Genomic DNA, 25,257 nt, shown 5'->3' on the forward strand with positions numbered 1-25,257 from the left:
CCCCCTCCCCCTCTCCCCCCCCTCCTCTCCCTCGTCTCTCTCCTTCCTGGCTGCTGTGGGCACCTTTCCTCTATCATGTCCTTCCGCCATGCTCATCCATAGATTAAACCACAGCATGAAATCTCTGAAACTGTAAGCCAAAATAAACTTCTCTTCCTTTACGTTGCAAGTGGCAAGTAGTTCGTCCTAGCAACAAGAAAGTGACTAATACAGGAAAGTTTTCTCGTGGTGGGATCCGGTTTCAGGGTTGATGCTCATTATTACAGCTGGCTACTTTGTCTTTGAACCAAATGGAAAACATGTTTCAGAGCCATTGTCGTCCTGCACAAAGGTGTCACTTTCCCTGATGCTTGGAGGAAAGTCTGGAGAGCTCAAGCTTGCATTTGTTACCTCATTTTCTCTTTCCCCACCAAGGTTTAGCAACAATTTATCCATGTTAAAATCACCATAAATAATATTCAAAAGTTAGACTAGTTAACAAAGAAAATAATTAGAAAGAAATCAATTTCAATAGTACCATCCTGTCATTTACTGGAGTGACTACAGCTGCAAGGACACCACTAAGGACCAAGAGAGGCGAAGGAGGATCGTATCTGTGGAGCTAGTAGTCTTTGCTGTGCCCTTCAGAGCTGCTTCTGCTGCCCTACAGGAAAGCTGTTGAAATGTACACTAATTAGGTCCCTATGATCTGTACAGAGAGCTCTCCCGGGGACCCCTGAAAGGGAGGAGATGGCAGGCACAGCCATCTCAGCCAGTATAGAGCTGTAGTATTACTTCTCCCTGGGGTCTAGAAGAATGATTCGTTATTCAAAATAATACCAGAAACAAGTCTGAGCTACAGAATTAGCATCCACCCCCGGTAGCAGCTTTTGGTTTATTTGTTAGAAACACTATCCAAGGGAGGCATAATTCACTTCTGAGCAGCTTGAACTAATATCATTGTTTCTCTCTAGCTTATATATCAACTTCACACTGGAATTAGAGGAGATAATCTTTTCTTTTTTCTCTAGTAAGCCAATCATAACAGATCTCCCAGTGCCCGAGCGTTCTTAGTGTGATAAAATGTCTAAGAAAGGAGAAGGATGTACCTTGCATTCTCAAAATGTTGAAGTTTCCAGATGGTGCTGGGGAGGAGGTGCAGATAATAGCAACACAGGGATTTTAATGGAGGACTGTTCATGTCCAAGACATAGAAGTCATCCAAGAAAAGGCAAGTGTCCCCTAATTTGATTGGGCAGGTTATTAGTGTCCCAGTCACTGGGAATTAAAGGAAAATGAATGTGTGTGCTAACCTGTTACCAATGAAATCTAATAAATGGCTTCTCCACTTGGCCACCTTAGAATTAGAAGAGTGAAAATAGCACACTTGTCAAAACACCCTGTGTTAAAATGCTAGGAGCAATATAAATGAGGCTGAGAAAGAGGATGGCTGGGGTAACGGTTCAGGAAATCATACTGTTTTCTGGTCTCCTATCACTGCTGTAACATACTTTCTTAGTGAAGGTTTCATCTTTAGGGTTTAGTAGAAGGAAATATGAAATCAGATCATTTGCACTCAATTCCTCAAAAGAAAACCATTCATTGTATCATGTAGGCAACTAATTTGTATTTATTGATTGTGATTATTATTGATTATTTGTGAAATCAGATCATTTGCACTCAATTCCTCAAAAGAAAACCATTCATTGTATCATGTAGGCAACTTATTTGTATTTCTTGATTGTGATTATTATTGATTATTTGTTTTTTTTGATTTAAATAACTCATATGCCTACTATGTCACTGTGCAATAGCTGGACAGCAAGGGACAACCCTTAGGTCTTTATTCTAGATTAGCACATTTATTGGGGGTTTGTGTTTTTTTTTTTTTGTCTTTTGTTTTGCAGTACTGGGGTGGTATGAGTATAGACATTGAGGCCAGTGCCTTTGCAGTGGACTACATCTCCAACCTTTTTTTATTTTTTTATTTTGAGACAGGATCTTGCTAAATTGCTAAATTGCTGAGGCTAGGCTTGGAGTTGTGATCCTCCTGCCTCAGACTTACAGGGTATGGGGATTGTAGCCACATGCCACCATGCTCAGTGTAGACCAGCATTGGTCATAAGTAACTGGAAAAAAATATAATTCCACAGACCTTATAAACAGCCAGAGGAGTTTTATTTCTAGGAAATACACCAGTGTTGCTGACATTGTTGATTGGGTACAACACTTTGAGAACCAACAGTCCAAGGCACTGGCTCTCAGTCATGGATGTCCACTAAAATTATCCAGAGAGCTTTTAAAAATCTTGACACCCAGGATGAATGAATCCTAGACCATACATACCAAAATAGGGTGAGCGAGATCTAAATATACAATTTTTTTTTAAGTTCTGAGAAACAAAGCCAGAAGGCCAGCTATAGGAGTTTTAAAGGATTCAAAAGGCAGTGGAAGAGAGTGGAAATGGGAATGTGGGATGATAAAGAAAGACCATTCCGATGACAAAACAAAAAGTCAATCAATCATGGAATGAATATTTCAGATGGAAGAATCAGAAAGTGCAAAGACCTTAAGACTAGGGATAGTTGGTATGTTTAAGAAATTAAAAAAGAGGTTAGCATGGGACTAAATCATACTGACTGGAAACACAATTGCTAAATTGTGGTTGTAGAAGTAGGTTGTAATAGGGAAATTTGGACGTCAACACCACATTTGAGAAAGAATAGAGACGATGACTAATCATACCTCCATTGATATGTACAATTTTATGCTTTTATATATCTGAATAAAGTAGTAAATTATCTTAGAACACATTAAATTTGCTGCCCAAGAGGCACTTGAGTGGAAGTGTTTTGGTGCTTGGGTCTAATACAGAGTGAATTTGGAAATGATATAAAGAATTTGAGAGTCATCAGTTTCCATAACCACGACATTGATTCATGTTACTTAGGAAGAAAGTAGAGAAGTGGGAATCCATTCGATTCCATTAGTGCGTGACAGGTGAAGGAGCCAGTCAAGGAGGCTGAAATATAGAAACATGAGAACTAAGACGTAAACCAGGTAAACACACACTCAGAAACCAATACGAGACTTGTGTAAAAAAAGAGGAAAATGATAATAAGTTTGCCAGGTGCTGCTTAGAAGTCAGGAAAGTGAAGATGGAAAACCAATGGGGTTTTACAACATGGAGATTATCAATGCCCTTGATATTTTTCCCAGTGGTAATTTAAAAGAGAAAGGTAGATTTCAGTGAGTTGAAGACTTGTTTGATTTCAAGAAATTGAGACATCACAAAATTTGTAAAGAAGTATAAGGAACTGGGATAGCAACTAAAGAGGGATAAAACTCAATGAACAATTTTGGTTTAAGATTGGATACACAAGACTATACAATAATGGGAAAGGCTCAGTCGACAGGGAGAAATGGATGATGCTGGAGAGAGGAACACAGAAAATAAGCTTAAGAAAACAAAGGTAGATGTATCCAGAGAACACGATGAACTATTAGTTTTAGTGAGCAAAAAAAAGAACGAAGGCAAAGACCACTGCTATCATGAATACATGATGCTAAAGGAACTTGCTGGTTATGGGTTTTAATTTTTTAACTGGAGACAGGAGAAAAGTGGGGTGTTAGAGAAAATATGAAATAATAAACTCAGGAGTATGGAAAGGCAACTCACCTTGAAAGTAAGCATGACTCCTGTTGTAAGATGAAAGCATTGCCAAAATTACTTGTAGAACACTGTATTTGGTAGAAAATTCTTGAGGTAGGGAATGAGATCTCTAAAAACTGGATTCTAAATTAGGAGCAGTGGTGCATACCTGTTGTCCCAGATACTCAGGAGTCTGAGGTGGGAGGATACCTTGACCTCAGGAGTTTGATGTTAACCTGGGAAAAGTAAAAAGACTCTGTCACAAATATATGCACAGCAACCAATGTCTTCAAAACATGAGATCCTAGAAAGAATATAAATTGTAGAGAGAATGTGGACATTGTTATTCATAGAATTAGGGATTTTAAAGCATTCTTTCCTAGACCCCTCTCTCTTGAAACCCAGATGACACTTGCATCTCAAACTGAGGAGGCAAAAAGGAATGAGTGAGTCATACCTAGCATAGAGGGAAGGGAGGTGAGCCTCCCATGCCTGGTCTCAGGAGTTCTTTCAGTCTTCTCTCCCATATCTGAGATCTGAAATCTACCCTGCAGCACCACACCTCCTTTCACCTCTAATGCCAGCAGAGATTTCTCGTAAGTTTGGAGGGAAGCATTACCTGAAAAACTGCATTGCATTTTGTGGGATTTTGAATCCCTTAGATTAGATTTATGGGAAAAGCCTCAGAGAATGGAATTCATCATCATTAGTCTAAGGAACTTACAAAGAGAAAGAGAAAAGATCTCAAACTGTCAACCACCAAAAAGGAACACACAAACTAATGGTGTGAAGGTGTCCTCTCTTGGATGCCTTAGCAGAACCACTATAAAAGTGTACTAAATGAAACAGGTTAATAAATTATTCACTAACTGAGTGTTTACCGGCTTGGTTTCTGCAATTCAGTAGACTGCTTTTCTGCAAAGAGAAAGTAGGAAAGGAAAAGGGGAATTTTCAGTAATTGCTTGGCTTTTAGAAGCCATGCAATACCCCAAATTTCTTCCTGCAGTAAACACTACAATTTTGTTTACCTCCTGAACCTTATAATACTATTCAGCGCTGTAAAAGAAATATTCTTTTCAGATTTGAAATCAAATCTTGAAGTTGAGTCCATTTGTTTTATTCAAATGACATTAAAGAATAAAGCTGCACAAAGAGCTCCAATATTCATGGCGCTGCAATACTACAAGATTGTCCACATGATCACACAAACCCTCTCCTGTAGCCATACTGAAACAGTGGCTGTAACCCGCTATTGAAGGAAGATGAACATGAAAGGTATTTTGCCCCATCCTGTCCCATCCTCCAGGCTCATTCTTTTTTTTTTGTCCTTTCGACGTGGTTCATGATTCAGATACTCCTAGAAGCCCTTTCTTGTCCCTTGACGCCCCTTTCCGGTACGGTGGTTAGTTTTCAAATTCTCCTTTGAATTTTACTAACATCTTGTGTCTATATTTATGGGAGAATTTCTTTCACTATAATAACATGTAGTTTCACTATGATGATATAACTGCCTCTCTCATTGAACATAGGTACTAGATAGGGTTCATTTTTTACATACAAACTGCCTGTTATAAGCCCATATATGCAAATATTACACACACTTAAGAAAGGAAAGAGAACCATAAATTAATGGGGACAGCAAATAATTAAAATTAATTTGTTTTTAGAAAGTGCTATATAAACTTTTTCAATAGGTTTATCATTAGTGGCACACATTTTCATTATGTTTTTAGTCTAGAATTAAATGCATAGATAATACCAGTTTTGTGGTGGTGAAGCTTAATTGTCAACTTGTTTGGTTTGAGAGTCACCCAGGAAATTAGTAAAGCACATTTATGGTAGTGTTTGAATAGGTCATGGGAGCATAACCTTGGGGTCTATATCTGGTCCCTGGCCCCTTCCTACGTGGTTCTGTTTTCCTGCTCTGCTTCCTGGCTATGAGATGAACAGAACTCCTCTGCCAAGTCTTTTTATCATCATGTTTTTGGTTTGGAGCCAATCAACCATGGACTGAACCTTCTGAACCTATGAGCCAAATAAATTTAAGTTGTAGTTGTCAGGTATATTTTTCCCCAGCAATAGGAAAGCTGGCTTATATTAGTTTAAGAAGTTCAAATAAATTCACATGTACTAAGTCCTTATTATATGTTAGTTATTATGGCGCATATTGAAAAGAACAAAAACAAATAAGACACGTCAGTGCTCTTAGGAATATATAGGCGAATAAAAGGTGGGTAGATGATGCCAGGAATATCATGAGAACATGGATGAGGGATAGTACAAAGATGGAAGGAGTCAGAAGAACCTGGGCTTGGAAAGCTTCTGAGAGGAAGCGATACCTGAGCAGATGATGACAAGCATTGGCAAAAGGCAGAGCATTATAAATCCGAGGGTGTTCTCTCTTCCCAAATCTGCCATGCAAACTCCAAACTCCTTCAATACTATTGAATAATATCCAGTTTCCCAATCAGACATTTTAGGAAATGTCTCATCTCTTCAGTCTCTCTTTATTATGATTAGCCCTTTCTTCTAATGACCCAACCAAGCTTACGTGTCGTCTTGTCTTTAAAATTACGATAAATATTAGGTATAAATTGTTTCCTGGGACTCAAAGTGTAATAAGTGACAAATTTCTTTATTTTTCTTAACCGAATTACGTTCACTTGCAGGCCTCACTCATCAGAGTTGGGGAGAAGGCCAAGGCCGCTCATTTGCTGCAGCTCCCCTATTACCTCAGATTTGAAGAAGGAGAAGAATGTGGATGATGTTACTTTCACTTGCCTCTACTAAGGGCGCCACTTTCTCCTTGCTCAGCTCAGCCCCTGTAAATTCTGAGGTCCTCGAGGCTTCCATGCTTACTGACCATCTCTTACATAGGCTCCACCATCTTGGCATACAACAACTCTCTTGCTGATGTTCAAGATCCAACACCTCTCTGAAGTTAAAGTTCTTTCCTTCGCTTTCTTAACTCTCAAAGTTCACCTGTGGTTATTGAACCATCTGAAGGAGAATCACTTGGAGTGCTTGTTAAGATTAAGATACTATACTTATTCAGAGCACTGCTATATTCTCAACACCAAGCCTGTGAAGAGATTATCTGCACTGGAACCTGTTCTCTCTCTGCTATCACCAGTTATTCTTTTATCCTCATATGCTCACATACACATGTGTTTTGCTTCCATGGACAGAAAGTTCTGAACCTGGGTTTGACTCTCAGGATATTTGATAGAAGCAAGGAAAAAAAGCGATACTAATTTTTATATGATGAGTATGTGATAATAAATAATAATTACAAAAGCAAATACAAGAACAGTAAACATCTATACATTTATTTAGCAAGTCTTCTTATGATAATAATGAGAAGACACAGAAAATTTCTTTTGATATTCCTGTTCTATCCTCCTAAACCCATACCATCTCTTCTCCATATCTAAGCTTTCAGGAAGAATAATTCATACTCTTTTCACTTACATTAGCCCTGTTTTCTGATCTATTATGAGGTCTTGTAATGAAAGGATGGATGCTCACCTTTGGAAATAAACCTGTGGGCCTGAAAAATGCCTACCTTCATGGTAGCCGTGGTGAGCTAAAGAGTGGAAACCCTTCCAAAAGTTCTGGACCCTGTGTAAGCCTCTAGCAACTCTTCTGACACAATGGGGATGGGTCAACCATTTCCTGAAATTTTAAACTACTTTGTCAATTCTGAAGATTTTAAAAGTTAATGATCTTAGACATAATGCAATATGATATTCTTATTTTCAAGGATATTTTGTGTAAACTTCACATTCAAAACAGTTGTGGATACTATAATATAAAAGTATATGTGAAAGTCAAAAGTTATCAACTCAGAAAACTTAAGGTAGAGGACACTTGGAACAAACGATAAAATACTATTAACTACTACTGAACTGTTTGAGAAATTTAGTGTTTCCCTTTCATTTTTTATAATTCCTGTTTGCATGGTGGTGTTATTACAGCTTATACCACTTCCATCTTTCTACTACTTGAATTATTCCTCTGTTGACTATTATGATGCTAGTATCTCTTATAAAGAATTTTCCTAAATCTCATTTTCAATCTTTTTCTCCAATAAATCCATATTATCTAAAATTGCAAACTTGTCCAGCCCCAAAATAGCGATTCTCAAATCCGTATGCCTATCCCAGCTGACCTCTCCATTTATGAGCTGCGTGTCCATCCAGTCACATAAGCCAGATACCTGGATCTGAACCAGGATTCACTATTTATATCTTACCAGTCACTAAACCTTAGTGATTCATCTTCTAGCCCAAAATTCACTAGCCCAAATTCACTACATCCTGACTTGCCTCGGACTTGCTTCAAGTTTTTATTATTTCTTACGTTATCCACTGAAGTTCCTCTCTATTCACCTTTGTACTTGCAGACTTGCTGTTTCCAACACATTTTCTGTGACAGCTATTTATTTATTAAGTAAAAAATGAATAGTGTGAGTCTCTTTTTAAAAAGACTTAATTACTCTTGTCTCTCTTAAAATTCTGGGAATAGAAACTCTCTTCAACAGAAATGCAACTCAAATTGGCTTATACAATAGATAGATATAGATAGATAGATAGATAGATAGATAGATAGATAGATAGATAGATAGATATAGATAGATAGATAGATAGAGATATATATGAATTTGCTGTATTATAAAATCCAAAGATAGAAACATAGTCATATCCAGCCACTCCTACAAGGACACTAGAATATTCTCCCTCTGCACTCCTAAGCTTGTTTGCTTTCTGTTGACGTTACTCTTAACTATACACTCTCAAGAGGTAGCAAAATGAGTACAAGCAGCTCTAAAATTAAAACAACTTCAAGTTCAGCTCTCTGGCAGAAAGAAAGCACCTCCTTCTTTATATTTTCATCAAATTTAAGGTAAAAGTCTTATGTCCTGTCTTGGGTGGCATGAACACTCCTATGGTGGACAGAATACCCTCAAAGTTGTCCGTGTTTAAATCCCCAGAACCTCTAACTATGTTACCTTGCATGGTAAAGGAATTTTGCAGGTGTAATTGAGGATCTTTAGTTTCAGAGTTTATCACAGATTATTCAGATGAGCCCAACGTAATCACAGTGTCTTTATACGAAGAAGGCAGAGGAGTAATAGTCATAATAAGACATATGATGACTAAAGAAGTCAGAGATATATTTGAAACAGACTGTGCTGCTGGTCTTGAAGATGCAGCTAGAAGCCCTGAGCCAAAGAATTCAAGTAGACCAAGAAGCTGGGAAAAACCAAGAAAAATATTCCTTTCTAAGGCAGCAAAGTGCTGATACCTTGATTTAAGCACATCTGATCTCCAGGATTGTAAGATCTATTTAAAACACTGTTTGTGGTAACTTATTGAAGCAGAATTAGGAAGATAATTTATAACTCTTTAGCTGTTACTGTGGTTATTAGGATGGAATTCTTTGATGGCCAGGCTTCAGACAGGTGCCCATGAAGATAGGATGGCTTTATTCATCCAAATAGCGTTGGAGACACATAGTTCTTCCCAGAAAGTTGACATATAGTTATCTCAATGCATAGGAGAGAGTTGCCCGAAAGGTGAAAGCTACAAATGTTCTTCACTGTCTTCCAAATGACTCTCACTGGAACTATCAATGGCGCCTAACATCTGATTATTTCTTTCTCTGTTTTCTCATTCCTTTTGCATATCCTCTGCCTGTACAATCTTTCCTTCCTTTTTTTCATCTCACTCTCACTTGTCCGTGAAGTCAGATCACTAGCTCCTCTCTAGAGCATCGTCCTGAATGGCCCGACCTAGGTGACCTTTCTCAATCATGCCTCTACTAGAGCATTTATCAGTCTTGCTGAAAAATGACGTTAAGCCCAGTTGTCATTCTCATAACCAATCATAATATTGTGCTGGAACAAAACATGTAAGCTTGATTTATAGACAAAATAAAATATTAGCTACTTCTGTAAACCTTATTGCCATGGAAATAAACATCAGCATGGTAGGAGGGATTCAATATGACTGTGTTTGATATAGTACAATAAGCTGGCATTTCTTTTCTTTTTCTTTCTTTTGGTTGTTGTTGTTGTTGTTAGAAAGGAGAGAGTTGATTTGGCTTATAGTTCATAGAGGTTTCAGCCAATTCCAAGGCAGGGATGACAAACAGGCACAGTAGAGCAGAAACAGCATGGTACACACAAGGCAGCAAGGGTAACAAGAGAGGTAACAGCATCTCCCTGCCCCTTTTATCTTAGACTACTTAGGGCGGGTAGCACACCCTTCATCCCAGAGGCATTTCTTTTTTTATACTTTTCTCTAAAAAGATTCCACATTCACTTAGAAATCTACTCTTTATATGATAATTGATAGTATAGTAGCACTTGAGCATCACGCAACTGGAAACAGTTGCTAGTCACTGATAAAATAGTTTTCAGTTTCTGCTATGCCTCTTGAGACAACTGCCATTTACTTTAGAATTTTAGAGAAATAAATCTAATGTTAATATTGAGGGCTCTGATTAGATTCAATCCTCTCTGCTTAAAATAGCCCAAGTATATAAAAAAAGGGGATGTTTCCTTTCTTGTTCCTGTTTTCTAATTCAAATTGATCTGCTTTGTGCCAATAAATTCCCCTGACATTTTAGTCACAGCACTAAATCACTAACGCATCCATGTCAAATGAAAAACCTGCTGAAAGTAATCGTATTTAACGATGATTTTTAGGTCTTGCCACCAAGTTAAAATATATTCTTGATGAGGTATTGGATTTATATGTTAATGGCTGTATTTCACCAGGGCTGAGTAATACATATCTCTGCTACAGTCTATCTATACTAAAAAGTTGTTGGACCTCCAAGGACCTTTGACTGAGAGAAGTTTTGAAATAAATCAATGGAAATGAGCACGGCTTATTTTCTGAGTATGGCCACATCAGGGCTGTTTGACAGAATGAGCACAGTGTTTGCCTGTTTTGAATCCAGTAATACCCCTTAATTTTTGCAAGATGTGAAAAGCTGTTTGATGGACCACAGGAAATAGATTTGGTGATTTCATAAACAGAATGAGGCATGAAGACCTATAAAGGAAATAGGAACGGTTTCAAGAGTCAGTTGTCCTCCTTTTTCAAAAATGAGGCTTTCTTTTATTTTAACATCAAACCTAGATTTCCCTAAGGAATTTTATATAACAGCAGGGCCAATTAGCCTGATGTGGCTGTTCTTATACATACTTGTTCTGCATTATAATCATTATTTAATTTGCAAACCTAAAAATGTTTAAATTTAAGGAAGTAAATAAGTTAGCAGCTGCATTTCACCATGCTCACTCTGAAGTCATTCTAAAGAAATGCAATAATTCTTTACAAAGTTACTCAGTGCTGGTACCTAAAGAGGCTTCACATAATGTGCCTCCTGGTAGAGCGCCCTACCTCTTCTCCTGTCCCCAGGCCTGGCCTACTTGCCCTCATCAGCTGCTGTTCATAATCTGCTCTGTACCTCTGCTTCAAGAAGGAACAGCTTGACCTGGATTGTGACACAGCTTCCTCTGCTTCTTCGTAATTATTTTAATGTTTAAATGTTTTGCGAACTCAAAAAGGAAAGATTTTGTGATGTTTTCTTGTAAGGATTGCAGGGCAATGTACTTCTTTAAGGATTAGCACAGAAGGGTCTTTGTTCCTTGCTTAGGGAAAGAAGAGTCTACATATGTAACAGATTTTCAAAATATCCTCTTCGAATGATGTTAGTGGTACTGTATACTGGTGAAAACTCATCTAGGGAAATCCTACTCGAAGAACACACTCTGATTACCATAGGACAAAAACACTTCACTTGATGTCAAGAATGAGTTATTCTCCTGATAGGATGATCATAGATTCAGGATCAGCAGATTCTTACAAATTAGCAGTTTTATTCTTTTTTCCTCATAGCATGATTAGAAACTATGCTTAGTTCTTTGTTCAGTTTACTTGATATATCTAGGTTCAAAGTATTTCATTGTCATATATAGACTTTTTTATTAAAAATTTTTTTGCAAAAAAAATTTTTAATCCAAGGGGCAATTTTCTCAACATCACAACATAGACAGTATTAAAAAGTGAAGAAACCCAGCTTGGCAAAAGCGATAGTACCATTTAAGGCATGGTTTACGGTAGGAGCTCCGCTGGAAGTTCTGTCTGCTGTGGGAAGAAGGCCGGCCCCCGTGGACACACAGGTGGGAGTTTTCATGGAGAGATGGATGACCCACATGAGCTAAGCAGGATTCACAGTGGGGACGCCAGTCTGGAAAGGGGGCTGAGCCTTCTCGGCAAGGAGAGCGGGCTTTGGGAAGGAGCCCTGAGTCACATCAGACTCATAAAGCTGTAAGAGAATAATTTCAGAAGCAAACGAGACTCTGTCATGTGGTCAAAGGCAGAGCCTCTTCGGACTAAGAACACAAGACCTGAAGCATGAATTGCTGCTTCCTAATATCACAGCTGTCACCTGGTCACCCAGGACCTTTGTCCCACTGGCAGAGATGGAGGCCCTGGGGAACAACGGCAGATTTCATCTTGCTGTGTTTTACCCCTGTGAAGAGCCATAACTCTCAAGCTTGGGGATTAAGAAAAAGCAGAAAGCTGGATGTGAGTAACATCTTGTTTGTAGGCAACACTCTGGGGCCCCAGGAAGTGGAGCAGCCAGAACTGCTGGAAAGTTAGGCACCAAGAATCATAGCACAAGGGAGCCACAGGAAGAAGACAGAAATTGAGACTGCCAGATATAATATGGAAAATCTGTTACATTTGAATTTCACATAAATAAATAACTTTTAGTTTAAGTATGTCTTAGATATGGCACAGGACAAACTTACACTTTTCAAAAATCCATTGTTTAAAATTAAAATTTAACTGATTTGGAAGTCCTACCTATGTGCATATCAAGAGCTTGGACCTTCTCTAAAGGAGAAGCATTGGTAAAATTTAAACAATGGGATGTCAGGATCCAATGTGACCGTTCTGACAACAAGGGGAAAGAATGATGGATCAGAGCAGTGTAAGACTGATGGCAATGTGGAGGCTCCTGGAGAAATAAAAGAAAAACAAAAGTGAGGGTCTTCACTAAAATGACATAAACAAAATCACATTCTGAATCACAACAGTTGTCTTTTCAGTCCAACGTTCTGTCTGCCAATTGAGCCACGCAATACTTTCTAAAAAAAAAAAATGATGGCAGGGTAAATAAAACATCTGTCTCCATTCTGCAGACCTAGTTTTCAGGCCATCTGAACAACTTGTACAAATCTGTGCCCATCACTGAAGTAGCTCAGCACCCTCGATCTACACCAGCACCTGTACATATGTTTCTATTCCATGTTCAAGTGTTAAGAATATTTCCCCAAAGCCCTTCACACATAAAGATTTCCTCGACTAAATACAAATCAGATGAAATTAGAAGAAAAGTATTCATCTTCACTTCTGGAATGCTCTTTATTATCCAAAGCAGATCTCTTCCTTCTTTGCTCAGTACTCTGAGCGTCTGGCTTTATCCCCCACCTTCCCACTCTATTGCATAATCAGTTTTCTTCTTTTTGCTCCTGGCTCGTAAGTCCATTTGCTCTTTATGTAACTTTAAGACTGGGTGCTATTCCTCTACCTGGAAATATCATTTCACATCTGTCTCCCTGGACTAAAGCTGTTTGATCCCTTTCTTTTACTTAAAGCTGGCTTCTTCCTGAAGTGTTTCTTAACCACCCACTTGGTTGTAATAGTAGTCTTTTCACATGCTTAGCAGGATGTAATGTGCTCTTGCAGCATTTAAGTATAAACCCTTCTGTGTGATGGCCTTTTCTTGTATGGTTATTACTCACTCCTTTCTGTATCTTTGTTCCTTGAAGGACAAATGATCCTCCTCTCCTTAACCACCAGGAAAGGGCTGCATACGTGTTTCTTTTCCTAAAATTGGTATTGCAACACTGGAGGCTATAGATGTGATATAAATATTATTGGTTCTCTAATAGTGAAGGTTAATTTATTGATTTAAAAGTGTATCTCAGTCCAGGAATTTAGCTCAGTGGCTCTAGCACCTGCCTCAAAAGCTCAAGGACCCAAGTTCAATCCTCAGTACCAAAAACTAAATAAATAAATATAGTAAAAGTGTACCTCAACTTCATTGATTTAAACAAAGCCTAACACAGTTCACAGTGCAATGTTTTCCTTTGAGATTGACTTAAGAAAGGGTGATTTACCAGCAGAATGAGAAAGAGGTCTCAGGTGAAATGGCCATAAGTATGACAACAGTTGTAAACATTAGAAAAATGTAGTGTCAATTTTTATACCTCCTACACAGTAATAAAAGTTAGTATAAAATTTCAATGTGGTGGGCACAGTGGTGCACACCTGTAATCCCAGCACTCAGAAGGCTGAGGCAGGAAGAATGCCACAATTTAAATGCCAGCTTGAACAAACAAAATAATTCAATATTGTTGACATACTTCTGAGAGAGAAGTATAAGAAACAAATCATAAATGAAAAAAATGAAACACCTTTGAGTTTAATTTCAAATTCAAAAGATTAAACAAATTATGTTGCTTTTTTTTTAAGGTAGTGTACTTGGCTTTTTGCATGTTCATAAAAATGCATATCTGGAAGAAACAGTCATTGCATTATTTGAGTTTCTAGAATGTGTCTGTTGTGATCCAACCAGGAAACAGAAACTATGGTGAATATTTAAAATAGGTGGAATTCAATACAGGGAGGCATTAGTCACACGGCAGATAAGACTGAGAAGGACCAGAGAGGCAACTCTGACTAACAACCCTAAAGGAATAAAGGGCAATCGTTGTTAGCAAATTCCAAGGTGAATGGCACCAAGAAGATCCAGGGATCACGGTGGTCTATAACTGGGGCTATGAAAGGAAAGTGACAACTCTCTGAGCTGCACACAGGGCAGAGGAGATAGGACAGAGAGGGACCCTGGCTTCTTCCTCCCTCCAGACCTCTAGGGTCCTGCCAGTGGCTCCAGTTGTTCAGCTCTGTGTGTAAACCGACAGAAACAAAAGTCTCTAGACCGTATGTAAACTCACAGAAGCAAAAGTCCCAAATATATGACAAAGAACTGAGCAAGAAAATGATGGATTCATTTAGGCACAAGCAAACATAAGACTGACATATAGGGTTTTTCATGTACCTCATAATCTTTTAATTAATACTCACTTATTTACTGACTTTCTTATTTTTCAGACAGAGGCAGAATCATCAACTAGTCGTTTTCTTTTTTTCATTATTTTCATATGGCAAATCACAGAGAAACAGCATAAAATAATGACAGAACAAAAGCCAAAACGCAGTTATGTACAGATAAAACACAATGACTTTTAACATAATGCTTGTTTGCACAAAGGAAGCTTTGGCATGTGTTAGGTTTAATTTAGGCACTTACATTTGAAAAATATCTTTAGATCCTTAGTGCTCTGGCTGCTTCTATACAAAGGGTGGTGTTGTGACTGTTTCCCTTTTCTAGGTCTGTGTGCATGCATATGTGTTGGGAGGGTGTTGGGTTGGCAGTGAGGAAACAAGACCAAAAGCAGAGGATATGTGAAATCCTAGGGAGACAGGCACCATTCAAGATAAGTATGCCTTTGTTGTTGATGAGGCTATTTTTCATCTTGCTATCATTAAATATCAATAATACATAAAGTTCTAAAAAAAAAGAGTAACTTCCAGCCAACTACATCTCTATTTTACACTGGAGAGGAGAGCACCTACCATAGTGACTCTGCAGGCACTGGTTGAAGTAGAGCACACAAGGGTCTCTTCATATATGGTGCCTTCAGCTGCTTTGCAGAGATTAGAAAAGTCATATTCACCAATCAGTGATGATGTGAGGTTGACCGGGAAAGCTCCCCTGAGAGCCCCTAACGTTGATTTCAGTGTACAATGATGCAGTGAGGTGGAAAAAGATAGAGCATCGGCCAAAGTCAATTTTTAATTATTTTTGGTTAAATTTTACACTATTGGGGGAAACTTTCTGTGAATGTTTACCTAACTAAGACACTTCTTTAAATACACAATAGCTCCTCAGTAAATGGTGACTATTTGTCTCACTCCAGAGAGAATCCCGGAATGATGAGAACTGATGAAATAAAAATACCGGTTAGGGTACCAGACACTTCAGTGATGCAGACGGGGAAGAGGCACAGGTTACACTCTAATCAGGTATAAAGGTTGGAATAGAGAGTAAGAAATGAGTCAGCTACTATAGTTCATTGACTCTAAAAATTATTCAGGTAAGAAAGAAAGAAAAAAACAATAGTAAAGCCCTAGTAATAGGAACAAGATACATTTTTGTGTCTCTCAAGATTGAAGAAACCAACTCATATTTCAAGGTTAAGTTGAAAAAACCCTATGGAAAAAATATGAATATGAGAGTGGATAACTGGAGATAAAAACTCTGGATAAATTAAAAGTAGGGTTGGAAGAGCTTAAAGGCATTGGTTTTAAAATCCCTGAGATGCTTTTTAGAAACATTAGGCTTGTTGTTGTTGTGTACTGGGGACCTAACTTGGGATCTTGTGCTTCAAGTCAGGCAGCAGAACCACTGAGCTAAATCCCCAGCCCTTATAAAAACATTTGAGAGCACCTTTCCTCTGATACCTGATGAAAAGAAAAGAGAGTGATCTTATAATGCATAAAGCTCATCACCTCAATGACTCAATGTTCAAAAGATTGGAAGCTGGACAGGATGACCAGAGGAGGACGGGAATGTGAGTCAGAGCCGTGTAGCTATAGAAAAAGGAGGTCTACACAGTAACACAGGAAAAGACCATGGTCCAACATACGGTCACCTTCATGCAGTGTAGCCAAGAATAGGAGATTGCAATTCAGATGAGCACCGATAAACATTCTGGGAATAGGTTTTAATTGCAATGTATTTGCCAGTATTGTGGCACTTGGAGGCAAATGGCAGTCTGGCAATAGGATGATCACTGACACAGAACCTGAATCATGGCTGGTAGGGAAAAGTGATTGCTGAGTAAAGACAATGTCTATCATGGATAAAAAGAACAAAGCAGAAGACTGGTTCTTAAAACTAGCCATAGAGTCAGAGTAAGATTAACAGCAGATTTACTCTGGTTAGCCATGGCTTGAAGGACTTCCTTTAAAAGAAAATGAGATCTAGCTCAGAGGCAGGTTGGATTGTGTTGGGTCATGTAACCCTTCATGGGGCTAAAAAAGGGGAGATAAGAGAAATCAGATGAAGCAGGAGTGAAAGGTCAGAGTCGAGAGCTTTACTTTGGTTGGGGGAGTAAGAGATTTCAATTGCCAAAAGCCTGGTAAGGGGAGAGATTTGGGTTTGAAGTTTAAAAAAAATTCTGAACTAGTTCTTAGGGATAGAGCACAAGCAATCTACAAGTGAGGTCAGAAGAGATAGCCAAGTACCAGAGATGCCCAGTTAACACAAGATGCATGGATTCATGGTAGAGCAAAGTCACCTTCATTTTACCCTCACACAGCTGCCACTCTTAAATCTTTTAAAGGAATTTTTCAGCTTCTGTTTCAACCCTTTTGTTAGCTTTGTACCTGTTTTGATTCAAATTTTTAAATTTCAGTATTTAAATAGTTCTAATAGTCTCACTGCAATGCCTCAGAGCATTAAACAATAATACCAAAATCTTTTAGATTTTTGTTTGGTTTACAAATTAATTGTATCTTTCTCTTATTTTCTAATGGACAGCTCTTCAACCTTTCAGAAACTAAATTTGGTTTTGGAGAGGACAAGAGCATGATGTACCTGAAAACAAAGGATAAAATGTAATGTGCTAACATGAAAATAAAGTGGAAAGAAATCCATGAAGGAGAAATTAGATGTTAAATAAGAGTGTAACACTAAGAGCTCACCGCCTCACAGTTTGAGAACTACTTTTATAAATCGTATCATCTGACTGATTGAACTGGAATTATATTACTTGCAGGCTCAGTAGTAGCCTATCACTCAGAAATAGCAATAAATAAAATTGGTTGTGTATGAATTATTCACAAACGTGCGTCACTTATTTCGACAGAACCTGATCCAGGGATTATTTCCTTACCAGCAAACATTGAAATTGTGCCCAGTTTTGTTCTCATGGAAGTCAGCAAGGTAATATGATTATCTTTGTTGATCCATTAAAAAAAGCTATCATGTTTGTGGCAGTGCCTTGTCACTTATTGCTTGATATGTATTTTTTCAAATACAAAATAAACAGAAAAATAGCTAACTCAGCCACGTTGAATGTTATAAACGTTTAACATCCGCCTTAATTTCCTAGTCATTGAATAAATGGAATGGCACTTTGTCAAACTGCCAGTGAAGCCCTTTTAAATCTTTTCGTAAACACAGCTATGTAAAAATACCAAAAGTTGTTATTGGGAGAAACTCACAACGTTGACTCTCTTTTAAAGTTTTCAGTAACAATGCTTTGCGCACAGGTCAGCAAAGGGAACTGAGGAACTAATGAATAACAATTTGCCTGTTTCACTAAAAGGAAATTATTCCTAATTTCTTGTGTTGACCCACTTAACTAAATCTGTTGTTTGAGAAATGACCCAAGAGAATGCTAAGAACAAAGACTGAATATTCAATTGAATTGAAGCTATCATTCTGTGGTAAATGTTAGGAAATCTCTTTTCAGGGACATCAACAGATAGATAATGGAGGCCAATGTGTCACAAGTGGCTTTTCTGCACCATTCACTTAATATTCTAAAAATATATATATTTCCATACTGAAAATCTTACCGATTAATATAATCTCAAAGAAAAAAGGCAAAAATGATTTATTATCTATCATATAAGGATAGATATGTGATTATGAAACATTGACATGAATGTTATTCTGAGATTTTCAGATTGTTCTTAGTTTTGCTCCTACGTCTACCTTCTCTAAAAGATGTTTATATTTTTTTAATATGGTATGAGCATTATGATGCATTACTTAAATATCTCACTGGCTTCCTCTTGCCTATAAGGCAAACGCAAAACTGTTTGACTCTAGATACTTCACAATTTATTCGTGACCTGCTTGTGTGAAATGAACTCATGCTCTGCCCTCCACAGTGTGCAAGCTGGTTCTCAATGTCAATTCTCTCCTTCTCTGTTAGTAAGAGGACCTTGAGTTCAAGCTACCACATGGTCCCCAGCAGTTTTCTAGTCATAGTAACTGCACCTTACCGTAATTCAGATATCACGGTTTGTATACAGAGAAAATAGTGTAGATGGAGAAAAAAGCCTGGGGGCTAAAACCAAAACTCATCAGTGTGAGGCAGCTGCAAGTTAGGACACTTCAGGTTCATGCACAATATGGGAAGTAACAAAAGCAACAGAATAGCTGGAGTTCTGGCCTGTAACCCACAGAGACAAATAATGGATCCATTATGCTCGTGAAGACTGCATATCATCAAGACAGCATTTAAAATATCTACTAGTGTGCACCAGAATTATTTAAAGAGGAAAAAAAATTATTGAGCACTGTATGATCCTGAAGATACCTGTAGAATCTTTCAGCTACTTCTGGGTAAGAGCTCAGTGAGAGATTAATCTTCAGATTTATCTTTATATTTTTCAATTGTCAGTGCATATGTTTATATATAAACTAAGAATTGAGAAAACACTTCATAGCATTTTGTTGTTGTTGTTGTTGTTGTTACTGGGGATTAAATTCAGGACCTTGTGCCATTGAACTAAATCCCCAGCTATAGTTCTCACTTAATCTTACATCCAAGAAGCTCAGAGCTGAAACACACCACTAGTTGTCATTAACAAAATATATCTGGACTTCTATTTTCAAAATTACAAGGGACTAACGATCTTCATTCAGCTTCGTGTGGTGGTACACACCTAATCCCAGCTACCTCAGAAGTCGAAGTAGGAGTATCACAAATTCAAGGCAAGCCTGGGTGACTCAGGGAAACCCTGTCTTAAAACAAAGCATAAAAAGAACAGGGGAGAGGACTGGCCTCATGTCTGTGAGGCCCTGGATTTGATCCTCAATACAGAAAAACAATCTTGAAAAATCTACCAGTATAAAATATGAAAACATTATGTCAAGTATTTTGTTAACCTCCTTAAGGAGCATATATGAATTTTTAAGAAAACAAGAAAAGCTTTCTGAAGTAGAAGTACGAAGCTAGAGGATTAGGCAAGAGAGGGAAGAGTCTTGAGGCCCTGCAGCCTTGTAGGGGGGCGGCGGTTGGGATTAGTGTCAAGCACAGGGAGCAAGGGTGCAACTGGATGAACGTGTGCTTTGGAGTCAAGATGGAGGCAGACCTGTCATGTAGAGCAAAGGCCCCGAAAGACCTCTCCACTGTAGGGGAGTCAGCAACGCAAACCAGACAAAAGCTGCCTGTGCAGACTCGTCAGCTCTGAATCTGGAGAAGAGGAAACATATATTTTTGTGACTTCATAGCTAAAAGCCAGAATTTATGGGGTCAGGACTTGATAATACACGGTGTGTCCTTTTAACCTGTCAGTTTAGGAGTGTATACTCAAAACAGCCCTCAGGAAGGAAAGTAAAATAAAGACATTTTTAGAGAAACAAAACACTGAGAATTTTCTACCCACAGAATCTCCGAAGATGAATTTTAAAAAGAAAAAAACACAAAAGATTGATCTTAGGAATAGACATGAATTAAAGAAAGTGATTCTCCTTTTCTGTTTTATCCTGAGTTCATTTTGATAAATTTTGTTATCCTATGAAAATATCCATTTCTTACAACTTTTCAAAGTCTTAGAATCAGATAATGTTTCTTTTTTTCTGTAGTATGTTTAATTTTTTCTTTCTTTAAAGCATTTCTTTGAAACTTATCTCTTGTTTTCTTGATCAAACCTTTCAGAGAGTTGTTCATTTTTTAATCCTTTCAAGACACAATTTCTAACACTGATCACTCTCTCATGTATTTGTTTTTCATTTCATTATTTTTTGCCTTTATTCTTTTTTCTACTTTTTTGAGGTTTTTTATTATTTTCTACCATATTAAAGTAGATCAACTCATTAATTTTCACATTTTCTTCTTTGTTAATAAGATGTTTAAAAATAATAAATTCCATATGCCTACCATTCACCTTCATCTCCTAACTTTTGAGCTATATTTTTATTGTTCAATTCTGAATATTTTTCAATTTTTAAACCATGTTACTTTTAAAATTCCAAACTCTATTTTTTTTCTGCATGTGTGTGCACAAACATAATTTTTCAGTTTATTTTTATTTTAATTTAATATAATTTGATTTTGTTTAGACATGGAATTCCATATGAAATTGATTATTTGGAATTTACTCCAACTTACCAGAAGGTCTAGAGCATTGTCATATTTTTATAAATGTTTCAGCTTTTTGGTAAATGTTCCTAGGAACTTGAAAAGAATCAGACCCAGGATTTTCTTTATATTTATGAAGTCCACATCTGTAAAACTTCCTACGTCAGAGTCACCCAAAACAGATTTTAAATTACAGATTTCTTGGTCTCTTTCCTGAACATTTTCTTTCAATAGATCTAATTCTGAACCATCAGGGGAGTTCAGGAAATCCTGCAGTAAACCAAGCAATTTTATTGTTCCAGTCAAGATTTCCTTATTTGCACTGATTTATGTCTACTTGAGCTATTTATTATTGAGAGTTGTGTTTAAATTTTTCAGTACAATGATGGAGTTTTCAATTTTTCCTCTTAATTTTGTCATAGATATGCATGTTTGCAATACTTATACACACATAAAAATACACATTTGACAATTGTATATTAAATTCTGTGTTATTTTCAAGTCCTAGAACAAATAAGTGGAATGTCACCCATAAACAAAGTGCCTGAGTCACTGTAATGGCCCAATAAGTCAGAGCCATTATTTTGTGCCAGGTCATTTTTAAAATGAGAATTACTGACCTGTATGTGCATGTAGCCCATCAATTTAAATTTAGTCATTTGCGTTTTATCTTTGGATCAAACCACCCTTTAAAACAGAGCGTGGACTGTGCCCCCTTCCCTCCCCTATGGAGGAAACCTGTTTTTCCTGGGTTGAAATGAGAGACTTTTGCTGTTGGTTTTCCACAGAACACACTACTGGGCAAGGATCTTGTGCTGGTATTGCTGAGTACATTGCTAGCGCTGCCTCCATCAGCGTTGCTGACACAAAGACTTGTAAGAGAACAGGAGAGGTAACTGGTAAGTAGCAGCTGGGACCCTCCCAAGAGTCGGTGCCTTCTTTGTGACATCCAGATGCAATGATAACACTTAATTGTCTGCTTTCATTGTGACTTGTCAGTCATAAAGTTCACAACTAGTTCATGGTTCAGCTTTAGCAGCTAAATAGAAATTCATGAACTTCTTTTGCATAATCCACTCTCCCTACCACTTTCCCCTAGCCTATTTACATCTTTTATGGTAATTTAGATTCTCCCTTTCCTTTTTATTTATTGATTTTTCTTTGGAATTTTATGGCATGTATTTATTGTTAGCGTCTGAAGTCTTTGGGGCATAAACCAGAATATGAACACATGTATAAAAACATGGATGGTAAATACTTACAATGTATAGATGGATGAATGACTTTCTACAAATGCATAAATTTCATTTATAAGTCAAATGGAAAAGATGGTGGAATCTGGAAGCGTCCGTGTCAGTATTAAAGACCCTCTTTCAAAAAAGACAAGACATAGAGATATTAAATGAAATATTTTTATTATTCAGATACAGAAATTAAACATCTCCATTAATTCAGTAATATATTACTAAAACTATAATTTTTAGAGAAAAATTTAAAATATACAGGATTCATGCATCTTCTGCATCTATAGGTACTACTTCTAGTTTCATAGAAATATAGTGTGACTCTTTGATTGGAGCTTTACTTACAGCCCTGTGTTTAGTCAAAACGCAATTTTAAAAAGAAATGATTTCTTTTCAGAACAGGACGTTGCTTGCATAAATTAACCTGCGAGAGGAGCCAGGCACAATGGGGCGCAGCTGTAATCGCAGCCCTTGGGAAGCTGAGGCAAGAGGTTTGTGAGATTAAGGCTCCTTTCAGCAACTTAACGAGATCGTATCTCAGAATAAGAAATTTTAAAAATGCTGGAGATGTAGCTCAGGGTGAAGGCCCTGAATTCAATGTCCATTATAGATCGGGGTCAGGGGCAAGGACCCGCTGTGGGGGGAAAAGTAAACCTTTGTCCATTGGTAGAGTGCCAGATCCCGGCAAGTTCTCAAAATGTATTCTTGCAGGACTGTGGAGCTGCATCTGTTGTCCAAGCCTAAGTAAGATACTCTCCTCAGAAAATATTCCAGTAGTAATTGTGTAGGGCCAGCTGTTTAGAGTGCTTTACTGGAAACATTTGTAAAACAAAACTTTCTTCATACCTCCTAACCTCTTGTCGTCTTAACATTAAAACTCCCCTTTGTAATCTCCTTGTTTTTCTCACATTGACTGGATCTAAAAGGAACATTTATTTATGCCATGGCAAACACAATTTAACTGGTATTTTGGCTGACAGAACAGCTTTGTTTATGTGCTTGTATAACCTCCTCCTCTGACAGCAGAACTTGGGGAGTGAATCTTCTTAACTGCCTATGCAATGCCAATGGAAGACATAGGAACACTGTTATTATTACAGGAAAGCAACATTGGTTGAGAATCACTTCATTTTTCCCTTACTGACTTCAAGAAAAGCAATCCAGTGCTAAAACCTAAATATTACTTTAGAAATCAATAGAGGCTGCACTGTAGTTGGTTTTCAGAATTAAGGACAATCCTTTACTAGGTAATGGTAGCTGTAGGGCACCATAAATTTTCTTCCAGTATCTTCATGCGATCCACAAAGAAAGGTAATAATGTATATCAGTCCTGGGGGAGGCTAGATAAACATAGTTTAAGATTAAATTATTTGCTAGCAAAACAAGAATTATTAGGTCACAGCTTGCAGTGTCAATTTTTTTTTTATAAATACATGTATGGAAGAAACAAAGTGAAAGTAATGAATTTTTCCCCAACTAGAAACAGCTGTGGTTTTCAATTTCTGTTGAAAAGGGTCTTGGTTTTAAGAGGGACTACGGAATAAAAACTCTTAATGAGTAAATCAAGACTATGAAAGCAGGCATTGCTCTTCTTCAAAGGCATAATGCTATTTAAGATACTTGTGGAATATTTATGGGAAACAATATTCTGTTTTGAAAATCCACTGTCAGGCCATTATTCATCTTGTTTATAACTCCCTCATGGCATTGTTCAGATTATTGTCCCAAGAACAAAAGAGAAGATAAAATATCACTTTGAAAAGACTGTATTTCCCTAATTACCTCTTTTGCCCTTAACAATATATATATCATACTCTCTTTTTCTATATTTTGGACAGAAAAGAATTTAAAAAGGAGTCAGTGGTCTTTAAAATCCCCTGGTGAATTCAGGACGAAGTGGTACTTGATGATGCATAGAAACCTTTTGGTAAAGGTCCTCATTGTAAGCTGCACAGTCATCACAAAGGCAGGGGGAAGGAGAGACAGAGGTTGTCCCTGGGACTTTCTAAACTAGAGTACAAGAGTGGAGCTGCGTGCTCATTACATTGCTGTTTTTCCCATAACTATATTGCAAGTTTCTTACCATCTTTGTCATGTAGTTGAGAAGTATCTATATCAGAGGCACTTATTAGGATTCTACCTGAAGAAAAATGAACTAGGAGGTGGATTCTGTTAATTTAGGAGTATTCAAATTGGCTCAGAACTGACTCTATCCCTGTGCTATTTTGAACCTCAAATTCCCCAAATATAGGGGCTAATCCTTTCCAGCTGTGTTCAAGATTGGAGAATGCAATTTAAAGAGCCATAAATTTCCCATTGATGATGACCATCTATCAATGAATATTACATGTTACAAAAAGAAATAACCTGTCCCCATTCTGCCTTCATTTTGCTTTGGATCAATTGACTCATGTATTGTTAACCAAGATTCAAGCAAATACAGTTAGCATCATCAGCGTGAATGCTAAGAATTGAGAAGGCACTAGATGTCTATGCAGAATTCAGAAGAAAATGTGGCTCTAATATTGTGATCTAATTTAAAGATGGTGGCAATTGATCAATGTCCCTGAAATTTTAACTTCAAACAGCTCATTTACAAAGCAGACCAAAATGAGAAGTAATGATAATAATGGAGTTTTTAAAAGTGTATGTATGAGGAAAAGTTACACATAAAATATTTGAGGTGTTGATGTATACAGGTCAATAGCAGAGCAGTTGCCTAGCATATGCAAGATGCTGGGTTTGATCTCCAGAGTTTGATGGAAGAGGAAAATTGACACTGACTACTAAGAATGGCTTGCTAGGTCTTTAGTAATGCTTTGGGCCAAATCTCAGAAACCCTAGGCTAATTTTCCTTACTCTCAACCTAGGAGCATTCTTTTGCATGAATCCAAACTATCCCTTTGACTTACCCATTTTATTATCTCATTTCATACATTTCTGCTACTAAATGTATATTAGAAATTTTAGTGCATGTTGTGGGTCATAGAAAAATAACATAAAACATAATTTCCTTTTGTGTAGTCAGTTTTTCAATACTGTTACAAAATACTTGAGACAAATACTTGAGACAAATAAACTTTAAAAAAGGAAAAGCTTTAGCTCATCCTTTCAGAGGCTTTAGTGCA

At 37.4% G+C, this 25,257-nt stretch overlaps 1 protein-coding gene across 1 annotated transcript in view; it reads left to right on the plus strand.

Annotated features, from left to right (window-relative positions):
- The window catches only part of Cttnbp2 (cortactin binding protein 2), a 306,866-nt gene that overhangs the window by 33,843 nt on the left and 247,766 nt on the right, over positions 1 to 25,257 (plus strand). Inside the window, exons 5-6 of the mRNA XM_010621899.3 lie at positions 17,655 to 17,731; positions 21,674 to 21,784. The gene's annotated coding sequence lies outside the window, so the exon portion shown is untranslated. The remainder of the gene's footprint in view (positions 1 to 17,654; positions 17,732 to 21,673; positions 21,785 to 25,257) is intronic.

Source organism: Fukomys damarensis, unplaced genomic scaffold (genome assembly GCF_012274545.1).
Source record: "Fukomys damarensis isolate Sample0158 unplaced genomic scaffold, DMR_v1.0_HiC HiC_scaffold_4, whole genome shotgun sequence".
Lineage (NCBI taxonomy): Eukaryota > Metazoa > Chordata > Mammalia > Rodentia > Bathyergidae > Fukomys > Fukomys damarensis.